The 12194-nt window shown below is 43.6% G+C and overlaps 1 protein-coding gene across 18 annotated transcripts in view; it reads left to right on the top strand.

Annotated features, from left to right (window-relative positions):
- Window positions 1-5136: 5136 nt before the first annotated feature.
- ARPP21 (cAMP regulated phosphoprotein 21) overlaps window positions 5137-12194 on the top strand; it is a 142696-nt gene continuing 135638 nt past the window's right edge. For 12 of the 18 annotated variants that reach the window (XM_071429688.1, XM_071429697.1, XM_071429696.1 and 9 more), the window contains exon 1: window positions 7498-7638. The gene's annotated coding sequence lies outside the window, so the exon portion shown is untranslated. The other 6 variants (XM_071429685.1, XM_071429679.1, XM_071429684.1 and 3 more) reach the window with 6 other exon arrangements.

Below are 12194 nucleotides of genomic sequence, written 5' to 3'. Positions count from 1 at the left end.
TTTTAATACTTTTATGATGTGATATTTGGGGATACAATGTCACAAACACACAAGGAGGTTTACATTTGTGAACCAATAGTGCCTTTGAGTACCGAGTCCACTGAAACAATATATAGGGAAAGTCTTGTCACTGATACAAGACTGCTGTTGCAATAAAGTTGAGTTGCAGAGTAGCACACTATTATATGGCATGAAGTTTTCTGTCTTTCTCTCTCTCTGGATATGCACTTCGAATCTTTCTCTCCTTTATATTAAAAAAAAAAAAAAAGAAAAAAGAAAAAGAGAGGGGGAGGGAGAAAAGGAAGAAAATGATTTAACAATTATGCAGGAAATTATATGATGCTAAAATTGTACCATGTACTGCTCTTTCAATGAAGGGACTTTCTACAGTTATTGCACATTGCAAAGGCTATAATTTTAGGGCGTGAAAAAATGTAGATTCCAAACAAAGGAAAATTTGAATATGTCTAGTGGATAAGGCAAGGAGAAACAAAAAAAAGGCAGCTGGAGAAAATTTGAGGGAACAGTATTATTTTAAGGGAAGTGACTTAGAAATAACTATGCCTAAGACTCCCAAGACCTGGAAGGCCCAAGACCTGAAAATGCTGAAACATTAAATGTCTGTCTTGGTGTTCTGTCCATGAAGTACAGTGTTGGGGGATTTCTTACTGCCCCCATCACTTTGTGTCAAAAAGACCTAATTTTTATGTAAGCAGCCATTCATTCTTTACTGTCTCTTTTCTGCAGCCCAGCAGCCAACACAAAAGTTGATTCCAAGTGTTGTGAAAATTGCTAAATTAATGCTAATTAATCTCATATTTGGTTGACAGTTTTAAGAAAAGGAACACTGGTCCAAATGAGTGAAAGTGGAGAGGTGAGGGTGATTACTTCAGTAGGATTTTAACCCATGCTCTTTGGAAACCCTCTAAGACTTCCAACTGTAAGACAAAGGCCCCTTTTTTTCACCACTGACAGAACTTGAAAGGTTTTTTAGATGACATAGCAAGAATTATTCTCTGCATGCTGTGGGGCTGCTGCTACTTTTGGGATCTTTGAGTAGGATGGTTCAAAGTAGAGTCACAGTGACTGTACCAAATTGTGGTTACATATCTGCCTTTTCTGGTCATTTCTACTGAGGATGAACAAAACCAGCGTGATGATACACAAGCTGTGAAAAGAGGTTGCCTCCAGTAGTTTGCAAAGGGCTGTTTTTCAAAAGTGTGATTTAGCACTGGTTAGGCTTTTTTGTTCAGTTTGATTCATTTTGTTTAGGTTTTTATCCTGTTCTTTGGCACATCTGCACACAGTTTTGCATGTAAAGCACAACATGGCCTTAAAGGGGGCAAGTACTTAATTTCATTGTGAGGGGAATTGATCTGCCAGAAAATTCTGTTACTCTCCTGACTCTAATGTGGAGGGCACCCTCACCTCCTCTTGAAAAAGGTTCATGACCAATGTTTGTTGTTTGCTGCTTCTCTCACTGGTTGAGTTAATAAAGTGAGTGTGAGCCTCAGAGCATACACTGCACTAAGGTAGGGTGGCCAGTAGGAAACCAACACATCCAGGTTACACAGACACTGTGGCCAGGATTATTTCTAGAGATTCTGATGGGAGAAGATTAATATTATTCTTAAAAATTTTAAAGGATAACTGAAAAATGATATCTGGTTGAAGAGTACTTGTGAAAAGTACCTGCAAGGTAGGTCCAGGCCTCATGTAAATGGGGATCCTTCTGTTAAACTCTTACATTTAAAACAGGCATTTCAGAGAAGACTAGATCTTCTAGAAGGAAGTGTTAAGAGCATGTTCAGGGGAATTTCAAACTGAGAAGTTGGTATTAGTGAGTACTCAGAGTTACATGGACTGATTGGCACAGCAAATTGTTGTTTTTTCACCTCCAAATCCTTTTCCAACTTCATGCTCTAGATTTTCATATGGCAGCTGGGGTGATGGTCTTCTCTAAAATATATATGGTTGAGACTTAAAGCAAACATACAGCTCCACAAACATGTTTTACTGCTATTCTTAATATTGCTCTGTAGAATTTGTGTAAAGGTTAGTGGGGATTCCTGTCAAAATTGTTTTTTCGTTCTTTCCCCCTCTCTATCATTACTGGATCCACTTGCTTTCCCGTGAAGTTCCCTGGTCCCTCAGCTTCTCTTCTTCCATGGCACCTAAAGGGCAGATGTAGTCTGTAATGTTTTAGCAGTGAGAAAGACACCACACACCTGTGTTAAAAGCCTCTATTACCCACTTCTTATCGTGGTAGCTGAGAACTGTCACCAAAGCTTGTCTGCTGGCCAGGTGTGCTGGGAGGTAACCAATGCTCTTACACTTTGCTTTAGACAAAGGGCAGCAATAAAGACTTTTATTGGTAAGATCTCGATGGGAAGCTGCTTTGTGCCAGTAGAAGTTGTTTGTGACTCTTATGGCTCCTACACCAAGGGCTGCAACTACTCTCTCTCTCTCTCTCTCACAGATGCTGTGTTTGTCATATGTCTCCTTAGAGCCACTCATATTTGTGAGCCAAGCAGTTCCTGGGCTCTTAGGTGACCCTGAGCCATTGGATTATTAAAGCTCATAAATCCTATTGAAAGTGTTTGGAATTTCCTCAGCCTGATTTCTTCCCTACAGTACTCTAATACGAGGAGGTAGTGCACATTCTCTGCAGTGAATCACAGATCTCAAGATAACCAGCTCACTGCATTCCCTGCCTGGGACTCTCCCTCCTCCTCTTTTTCTCCCCATTTTCTCTCTGGCCCATTCTAACACCACAGTTCACAACACTCTACCTGACTTTCTTCTTACTACTCTTTCTCTTACTCACCACTGCATGTTTTGTGGCTTTGTCCTATCGTGCATGCCACACATACATATTATAAAAAGTACTACTATGCTAAGTTCCTATATCAGAGATGTGTTTCTGTCCAGTGCAACTGAGAGCTGCTGCTGAGCCCTTTCTGTGGTCACTTTATAACATCCTTTTGTGAGCTGCCAGCCACTCATCAGCCCATGAAACAGGCCACTGGCCCTCCTACACTCTGACCTGAGGGTTCACTAGTCCTCCTGCCTGTAAACATAAATTGAAGAAAAGGCTACAGCAGGAGAGACAATGTGCACAAATGCTAGCTGTCAAAGACAGAGTTCAAATTCCTGCTCATCTTCTTCTGAATGTCACAACTGAGCAGTGCTGCAGTGCTACAGTTTCCGGTTTTAGGGAGGATCAGGCAACTTTTTTTGTGTGTGGGGTGAGGAACTCCACACTGCAATCTCCTTTTCAAGATACACAGATATGGCACATCAAACACGACGGGATTTCCAAAAGAAACTAAGAGGGGATTTGAAATGTCAAATACAAAGAAATGATTCTTTGCTTTCAGTGGGGAAAAAAAAAAGCTGCCTCAGCCCCTCTAGCAACAGATTATATTTTTAAAGGGTTGTTCATTGATCTTTCTCCAAAGAAAGAATCTGAGATTTAGGTACCTGATCTTAATCCTAATGAAATCCATTGCAAAATTCTTACTGAGTTCATTGGAAAGAGCATAAAGCTTCATTTTTTTTTTGTCAAGTCTGAGATACCAGTATATGCTTTACACAAATTGCTTGGGTAATTTTCCCTTACTTGAGATGTTGTAGCTGAAAAAATATTTTAGCTCTTCCTGAGAAGTATTTAAAACTGGAGCAATTTGGCTATATTTACATATTGTAAAGTGCCATTTTAAACAGACGTGCTATATTTTTAAGTCCATCTGCAAATTATGCATGATTAATTTGTTTGTAACATGTAAGGACATGAAAGTGGAAAGGAGTTTAAAAATAAATGAAACCCCCTAAAACTGATCTCTTTCACATAAGATTATGATAAAATACATCAACAGTTAGCTTATCATACTGTTGTGCCTCAAACTGAATCATTCCATAACTCCAAATCACAAGAGACTTTATGTGTTGGAGGGTTTTTTCCCACTAAGAAATGACCAGAAGCAGCAGAAATGTGCAACCAGTTGTGCAAGGTTTTATTAAGGTATTTAGTAACACCACATGCCTTCTCTCCCAGGAATCTGTGATTGCAGAACTGCAAGAAGCTCTGTTTATTTTTCTGACATCTCATACTTCCAGTCTGATACTGGGTTTTGATAGCCCAGTAAGGTTTTTTTTTTTTTTTTTTTTTTATTTCTAAGTGAAATTGAAATATCATAGCTAGAAAGTGAACAAGTAATATAATCTGTTGTCATGCTTTGGAAATATTGAGGCATTTGTGTGTGCACATTCATGTGTTCTTCACCTCTATATGTTGCTTCTATTGCAAAAGGGCACTTGGCAATACCAGAATCCTGGAAAGCAAGTGCTGCTGGTTAATTGGTTAGATGTTTTGCTGTAGAAAGTACTTGGTGAAATAGGTCTTGTGTCTTGTTTTTTCCCCAATTACCCTAGAAATTTGGTCCCAGGCAGAAAAAGGTGTCAGAAGTCTGAAGAGTTGATCTAGCTCTGTTTCTGCTTAAAAACACACTTTCTGCTGTGTTCATGGATGTGCTGACTTTCATGAAGATTAAATGGACAATTATCCCTGTCCATGTTTACAGATCAGTACAGGCAGCAGCAAGTCAATGCCATGGTTTGTCACCTCTTCAATATTATGCTTGTGCAATGATTGTGATTTTTCTTTCTACAAAGTCCTGAAGAAAGGGATGTAGGCTGCATATTCTGTCAGATTATTATCTGACTGAGACGGTCTGAGGTGACTTCTTAACAAAGGAAGGCAATTTCACTTATTTTCACATGCTGTGTTTGATGCTACTCAACATTCTGAGTTGAAAAACTACATTATGTGATACTGGAGTGGTACTGGGTTTTTCTCCTGATTATTTCCACTGGTGTTGCTGTAGCTGGCATCTTTTAGCATTTGGTAACTTGCTCCAGGCACATCCAGCCTGGTAGGAGAGGGTGGAATGAACTGCCAGACTACAGCTTGGATTAATTTTTATCTTCTTACAGATCTGATGTATAAGTTTTGGCTCTTCCCACTCTGAAGACACTCCAGTATCTCAACGCTGGGAGACAAGCTGTGGACACGTGGCTGTTTTACATGTGCATGGTGTTTAGTGACTGCAGCAAGGTTCCCAAACGTTCACTACTCTCGTCCCCTTCCCCTCTGGAGGTGAGTTGCAAGGCATTCAGCGAGTGAGTACTGCTTTTGTGTCCTGGAGCAGAGTGCATTTTCTCCCTTCTCTGGGTACCCTGCTTGGGAGTAATGTAATGATGAGCGGCCAGGTGAGGCCCTCTCCATTTCACTGTTGGTTCAGAATAGTTTTGATAACCACCAAGGAAAATTAACTTTGGTCCATTGTTGAGATGGCTGCAACATCAAATGGCAAAAAGCAAAGACCTGGTCCTTGCCCTGTCACCAGGGGTAGCACACGAGTGCCATTTATAACCTCTCTGCTGGTCTTCTTGCTTCCAACTGGAACCTGTAGCACAGCATTAAAGGGAATATGCTAAAGAATGAAATTAAAAGTAGATGGAGGCACACGCGACCATCCTAGGAGGAATCCACATCAGGAGGTGCATTAGCAGAACAGGTTTTGGTGTGCCTGGCTGAATGCCTCTGATCACTTAAGTGTGCACCAAGAGCTGGCTAATGCACACCCTGTTGTGGCTCATCACTCACTGTATTCTTCCAGTCTGATTCCATTCAGCAGTCCCCAGTAAAAGCAGGTGTTTGCTTCTAAGGGGAAAGAGGGGTTCCAGGGGTGCAAGGATAATACCTACTAAAGCAAACATTTTCCTGCAACACTGCCCTGGCCTCCTGTATATTTGTCCATATTTACTGGTACGCAGGTTCTGCTACATTCATTAACCATGGCAAACTGTCTTCTCTAACTAGGGCTTTCTGAAAGCGCATCATGAAAGGAGTGCATTTTTAACTGTGCATTTTAAATAAGAATTGTCTGTCTGTGGGAGTTGGGTTATTTGTATCAGCGTAGACAGAAATGATCTCTATATTTGATAGGACCTTGCTGCTTTGTACTTATTGACTGTTTATTTTTCATCCATAGGATTACTAATTGCAGCTAGTACCCAGACGCTTCTGTCTCCTTTCAGGTTATTGTAGTAGAGGGCATTGTACCAGATGCATGGTTATTCACAGACATGCATTTCCAGCAGCTGAATTGCTGGATCTGCTCTAAATGATCTATGGCAATTACATTTGGCGTTGTACAGCTATAATTTTACTGCATATTAATAGCCACCTAGCAAAGAGGTAAATGCCCTTTTCTCGGCTGGGTGCAGGATGAATGCCTGGATGTATTCAATTGGGTAAAACAAGGCCCGGGTTTTAAAAGCATAGCAGCGGTTTCATGTATCGGAAACGCGTGTGCTGGTGAATTGCCTGTTTCCCTCTGCCTTGACGGTGTGCAGCAAGGCTCCGAGGGAAACATCATCAAGCCAGATCCTAGATAGAGACATGCTGGGCAGGGGAGGGGGAAGCGGATCATGTGCCCCATTTTTAGTGGCTCATCTGCTACCACCCAAAATCTGCTGCAGTCTTTTTTTTTTTTTTTTCTTTTTTCTTTTTTTTTGTAATTTTTTTTTTTTTTTTTTTTACTCCTTTCAGCAGCTCGGCTGATCAGCCTGAAGGCTGTCAGGTCTCACCAGCAAAAATAATAATTAAAACCACCCTCCCCAGACCTTTCACTTAAAGATGTCCTCGGGAGTCAAGGCCCATTTCCTTCCCTCTTTATTTTTCTTGGGGGTCTCGTGTCGGGGGCGACAGGGAGTGGGTGGGAGCAAATAACAAGGAATCGGAGGGGATCAACGAGCTTTCTCCTTATTAGCCCCGCTCGGGTGCTTTGTCTCTCTGCTCCTGGCTGAGGATGGGCTGACGGGGGAGGGCTTGAGGGAAGGGGGGGAAACAATGTGACTGGAGGGGTCGACGTGCGGGAAGCCACAGCCGCGCGGGCGGGCGGACAGACAGACAGACAGAGCCGCCCCCCACACAGACAGCGGCCCGGGCGGGCATCTCGGGCCGTGCACGGGGCTGGGTGGGGTGGGGTGGGGTGAGGGCGGGCAGCGCAATGGCGCCGGGGCCGGCGGGTGCTGTGCGGCAGCCGGGGCAGCGGCAGCCGGGGCAGCGGCGCTGAGCGCAGCGAGCGCGGAGCCGGCGAGCGGCGGAGCCGGAGCGCGGCGCTGCCTGCGGTCCGGGGCGCACCACGCTGCGTGGGCGGGGAGAGAGAGAAAGGCAGAGGGAGAGACTCGCAGACAGACAGTACAGCCCGGGAGCGCGGCAGATAAAGGACGGAGGACAGGGAGAGAGGAGCGAGCCAGAAGGGGATCCAGGCGGGCGCCGGGAGCGGACGGGCGGAGCGGCGGAGCGGGCCGGGACAGGAGAGGAGGCGGCCGGCGGGTCGGGCGGTGCCGCCGCGGCCACCGCGCCCGGGCAGCAGCGCGGCGCGGCGGCGGATCTCCTCCCGCGGCGGAGGCGGAGGAAGAGACCATGTCTTTCAGGAAGACAGTCACTGTACTGTAACAGCAGCGTATCTGCAGCAAAATAAACAAACCGGCCAACCAAAAATACCAAACAAACAAAAATAGCCCGAGCCGCCAAGACGCTGGGGGCAGATCCCGTTTGCAGGCAAGGTAAAAAAAAAAAAAAAAAAAAAAAAAAAAAGAAAAAAAAGGAACGAAAAAAACCAAAAACAAAACCCAAGGAAGCCAAAGCAGAATCTGTCGACATTTGTGTGGCGTGATGTTCTTTGTTGTCGCGATTTTTTTCTTGTCTATTTTTTTTTTCTTCCAGCATGTGTTTTCTGTCATTTCGTTGGAGTCATTCGCCCCATCCCCCCTCCACCCCCCCCCCCCGCCACCCCTCCCCGTGATCTTTTAATTTTTGAGGTCAGGGCGGCTGGAGCATGTGGAGTGGAGAGAGAGGGAAACAGGAGCTGTGTATGGAACCGGGGCTTGCCTTTATTGCGTGCGATGGGCAATTATTAATAGCGGCTGCAGGATTCCGGCTCTAAGATGTGGTATTTACTAGAGGGGGAGGGAAAAGAAAAGGAAAAAAGGGTGTCGCTCGTAGTGCGGCGGGACAGGATGCTCTCGGTGCTGGAGCCGGCGCCTCGCACGGGACTGCGGAGCGGCAGCGTGGCGGTGCTGACAGCCAGGTAGGGCGGGAAGGGCTCGGCGCGGTGGCGGGGCCGCCTGCCCCGCGGAGGGCGGCGGCTTCCCAAAGTTTCGGGCGCCCGGCGCTCATCGCCAGAGGCGCTGCCGGCGGGAGCGCAGGCGGGTCGGGGTCGGGCGCGGAGGTGAGGTGGCCGGGAGCCGGGCTGGGGCAGGGGGGACGAGCGCCAGGGAGAGGGGGGTCTGCGGGGGGAGATCGCCCTCCTCCTAGCCGTCATTTTAGCTGAAATGGATCAAACTCTTTAAGAAAATCTCAACTTTTACTCGCTGATTTGTGAACGGCATCGCGGGATCCGCTTTCAAAGGCGTGTTTGCTGGAGGGCAAGCCTGGGCTGCTTGGACTGGCATTGTTCTTAAGGGTGGCGATGTGAGGGCAACAGATTTACTTGATGCTTCCTCGGCATCTCTTTTTGCATGCAGTGGAGGAGGATCACGGTCCAGGTGTTACGGCCGTATTGTTAGGTGTCCCGTTTTCACAAAAAGCAGTTCATGTTACTCTGCTTGGTGTATTCTGCCTACTTGTCTGTGCGTCTCGAACGATATCGCTTGTAAATCTAACGTGCCCATCTAGCGCAGCCATTGCGCAGCCTTGTTTAATTGCTGTTATTTATTTTGCCTTCATTCACCGCGTCAGCCAGCGGGGGGAACACGCTCAGATTCCGGGTGCATTTTTACGTGCTAGGTGTGTCTCTGCGCTTCCAGGTGTGAGCGGTTTTGCTTAAAACTCATCCCGCCGCCGTGTGACATCGCTGTAAATGTGCCGGGAGGGGGAAACAAAAGCATTAGAGAGCTACACAAGTGTCTATGCATCACCTGTTTGACTTCTCTGCCATTGCAATGCTGAGCCAGATGCATGCCCGGTGCGCGTTCTTCTAAATGGCACATGCACATTTTAGGCAAGTACAAAGCAATTGAGGCTGAGGGTGATGGGGAGGGGGTAAAAAAAAACCAACCGAACCCAAACCGTACTGTAAACTGATCTGCAACTTTTTCAATCGCATAATTTAACTGCACGCTGATTTTGTTTTAGCAGTCTTCGTCACGGATCGAGGCAAGTTTGTGTGCACAATTGGGCTTGCAAATTGCTAATCTCGCACTGACTTTGCCTCTCAGCTCCCAGCTGGGCATGGTTACCTTGAGAGCTGTGGTATCAGCACTGTCAGAGCATGCTCCGGTGGGGAGATCGGGTGTGTTCTATTTTTAATACTATTTAATGAAGATGCTTCTCACTCTGCAATATACGAAGCATAATGGAAGAGCAGAGCGATGATTGGTTATGGATACTGGAAAAGGAAAAATGCAAAGGTAAAAACGGAAATCCCTCAAATATTTCTAATACATTAATGAAAGAAAATGCAGCTGTGCAGAGAGGGGATTGATTAGCTCATTTTAAGCTGAAGAGTTTTGTGGTGTCTAGGATGCTTTTTTTTTAAGTTGTTTTAAAAAGTTGCATGGAGCAAATTGGATAGATCATTTTGTGCTATTGGTAAATCTTACTCTATGTGGGCATGCTTAAGTTGAAGAATATGCCGTTTTATTTATTTTTTTAATAGTGAAGTATCTTACAGTGGAGTAGCGCTGAGGAACATCTTAAATATTTAATTTTTTTTGTGATAACCAGTTTGAATGATTAGCTCTATTTACATGCTTATTGGTAGCCTCCTAAAGCGGGAGTTTTGAGTTTTTATTCCTTGCAGTTGAAACTTAATTCAGCTGATATTAAAAATCATTGTTGCATGCAATGCTCACAGAATGCAAGCGGCTGTAAATCTCTTGTGAAGTGTAAAGGAAAATACCTATAGATAACTACAGTGTATACCACTTGGCGAGAACCATGGAGATACTTTTGAGAACTGCCGTTATGTTCAGTGTACGTGTAGTCAAAAATGTGTTTATTAGCTATATGAAAGAATCCACACACTTAGAATGATGTAGAGGAACTTGCCTCAATTAAAGATGTTGTCCGTAAAACAACTGTATTTTCTCTCTGTTGTCCGCAGTTTTACAGGATGGTGGTCTAAGAAACAGCTGAGTACCCCTCCTGCAAAATCCTTTTCCAAGCAATTATTTCTTTCTGCTATGTGCTAGTCATTTTGACTGCCCCTGGGCTAAGGGTGCAAGTGAGGATTGCTCAGACGAGTCTTGCACCACATTGTACCCATGAAGGAAAAATTACATAATGGTGATAGAGGAAATGCAAAAAGATTTTTGGTACAGGTGTAATTATAGTTCTCAGAGAGGAAGAAAACAGTGCAAAAGTAACTTTGAAACTTCATTCTGTTGGAGGAAAACTGTGGGCCAAATCATGTTTTCCTCATGGTGCTGCTTTTTCTGTGGGCTTTACTGGGGTTATTTGCATGATTACAGTAACTAGACTTGGCCTGAGAAATCACTGTTATTAAACAGAATTTCAGGGAGTACATAAAAGAAACCTACGAAGTTTTAAAATCTGCTGTGTTCTTGACTTCCTCACAGGTTATGATTTCGAATAACTAAACTTGGAATGAATAGGGGGGAGGAAAATGCACTAATTCTAGGATGGCTTACTTACAGTCTGTCTTGTGTCCTGTAGGCATTGGTCTCACTGCAGTCAGTGGGAGCTTTAAAATTGGCTCCATGGTCTAATCAGTGCTAAAGACAGACACTGGGACAAATTTTCAGCAGCTGAAAATTGATGTTGTTTCTTTGGTCTTAAGAACAGTGTAGACTTGCACCAGCTGATGATAACACCTCTGTGCTTATAACATAAAAGATCTTTAACTTGCATTGAATGGTATTACCAATTTTGTTGGCATTAATTTCAGAGTAGGAAAATTAATTTGGCAGACTGGCAAATCCTTGTTTATAGGGACTACTCATGAATGAGCGGCTTGATCCTGTGAGTGCTCCCAGCCTAATTTCCTTGATAAGTTTCAAAGCTACATGTGTGTCAGCTACATGATTATTTAAAGGAAATCCTGTTCATGTTAAGTTATCTCTTTTCAAAAATATCTTTACAGACTGGCCATTTGAGAAGTAATGTAACTACCATGCAATAAACTTGCAAAATCCATTTGTCCCCTGCTTATTCATTTATTAGATTTGAAGTTCTGTATTAATGTTCTTAGCAGGTAGTAAGTCAAGAAAATGGGTCCCTTTTTCTTCTAGAAGATTGAAACATTCATCAAACAAGTAATACATGGCAAAGACTCTGTGCGTTCCAATGGAGAGCACTCGGTTCTGAAGATTTAAAATACTGTGTATGAATATCTGTGTGGTAACATGCATTTCTAGGATACATTCTATTTTGATGACAAACTGCAATCCAGGTAAGTTAGATTTTCCCTAATTCAAGTTGCAGATAAATTATGCAAACCATGTGAGGTCATGCATCTAGGTTTTGACAGTCATCAAGTGAGACCTATTCTGGTCTCCAGGCTTGTAACTGGGTCACCCCTGGATTGTAAGTTTCCCTAATTAATTGCTGGTGTTTGTTTTGTTTTCTAATTTTTCCACTTGATACATGAAATGCTGATTTTCGAAAACATGTAGATGTAAATAAGTTTACATGTTTGTTTGTAACTATCAAAGTATTTCATTTTTACATAGTAATTCAATGCCCTTCTAACAAGGAGGTAACTTCAGAACAAGTGCAAATAATGACTCCTCTCTGGTTTGTTTGGTTTTTTTTTAATAAATTTAACCTGCCTATAAATTCGTGTAGATATGCTGCTTGCTGTTTGTGGACAGAATATGTTTTTCTTAAGAAGAAGGCTTAAACCCAAATCAGAGGAGCAGCCACTATGACTTGCATGAGTATGCTGGTGTTCTCACACACACAGACACACAGCTTATTAAAGAAATTAAAAAGATGATACACCATAAAACTACAATACTTTCAGTTTTAATTAAAACTATTTTATTTTTGGTAAATAACATCTATGATGGATTCTAGCCAATTCCTCATTTGTCACTGAAGGTCCAGGCTGCTTAGTTGGAGGCCTTCACAGCTGCTTAGATGTTTGAAGTGACTAGTT

The sequence above is a fragment of the Agelaius tricolor genome, unplaced genomic scaffold, assembly GCF_023055355.1.
Source record: "Agelaius tricolor isolate 1412-34295 unplaced genomic scaffold, bAgeTri1.0.p SCAF_6, whole genome shotgun sequence".
NCBI classification, from domain to species: Eukaryota; Metazoa; Chordata; class Aves; order Passeriformes; family Icteridae; genus Agelaius; species Agelaius tricolor.
The sequence above is the reverse complement of the archived record's forward strand: the minus strand, read 5'-3'. Positions and strand labels throughout refer to the sequence as shown.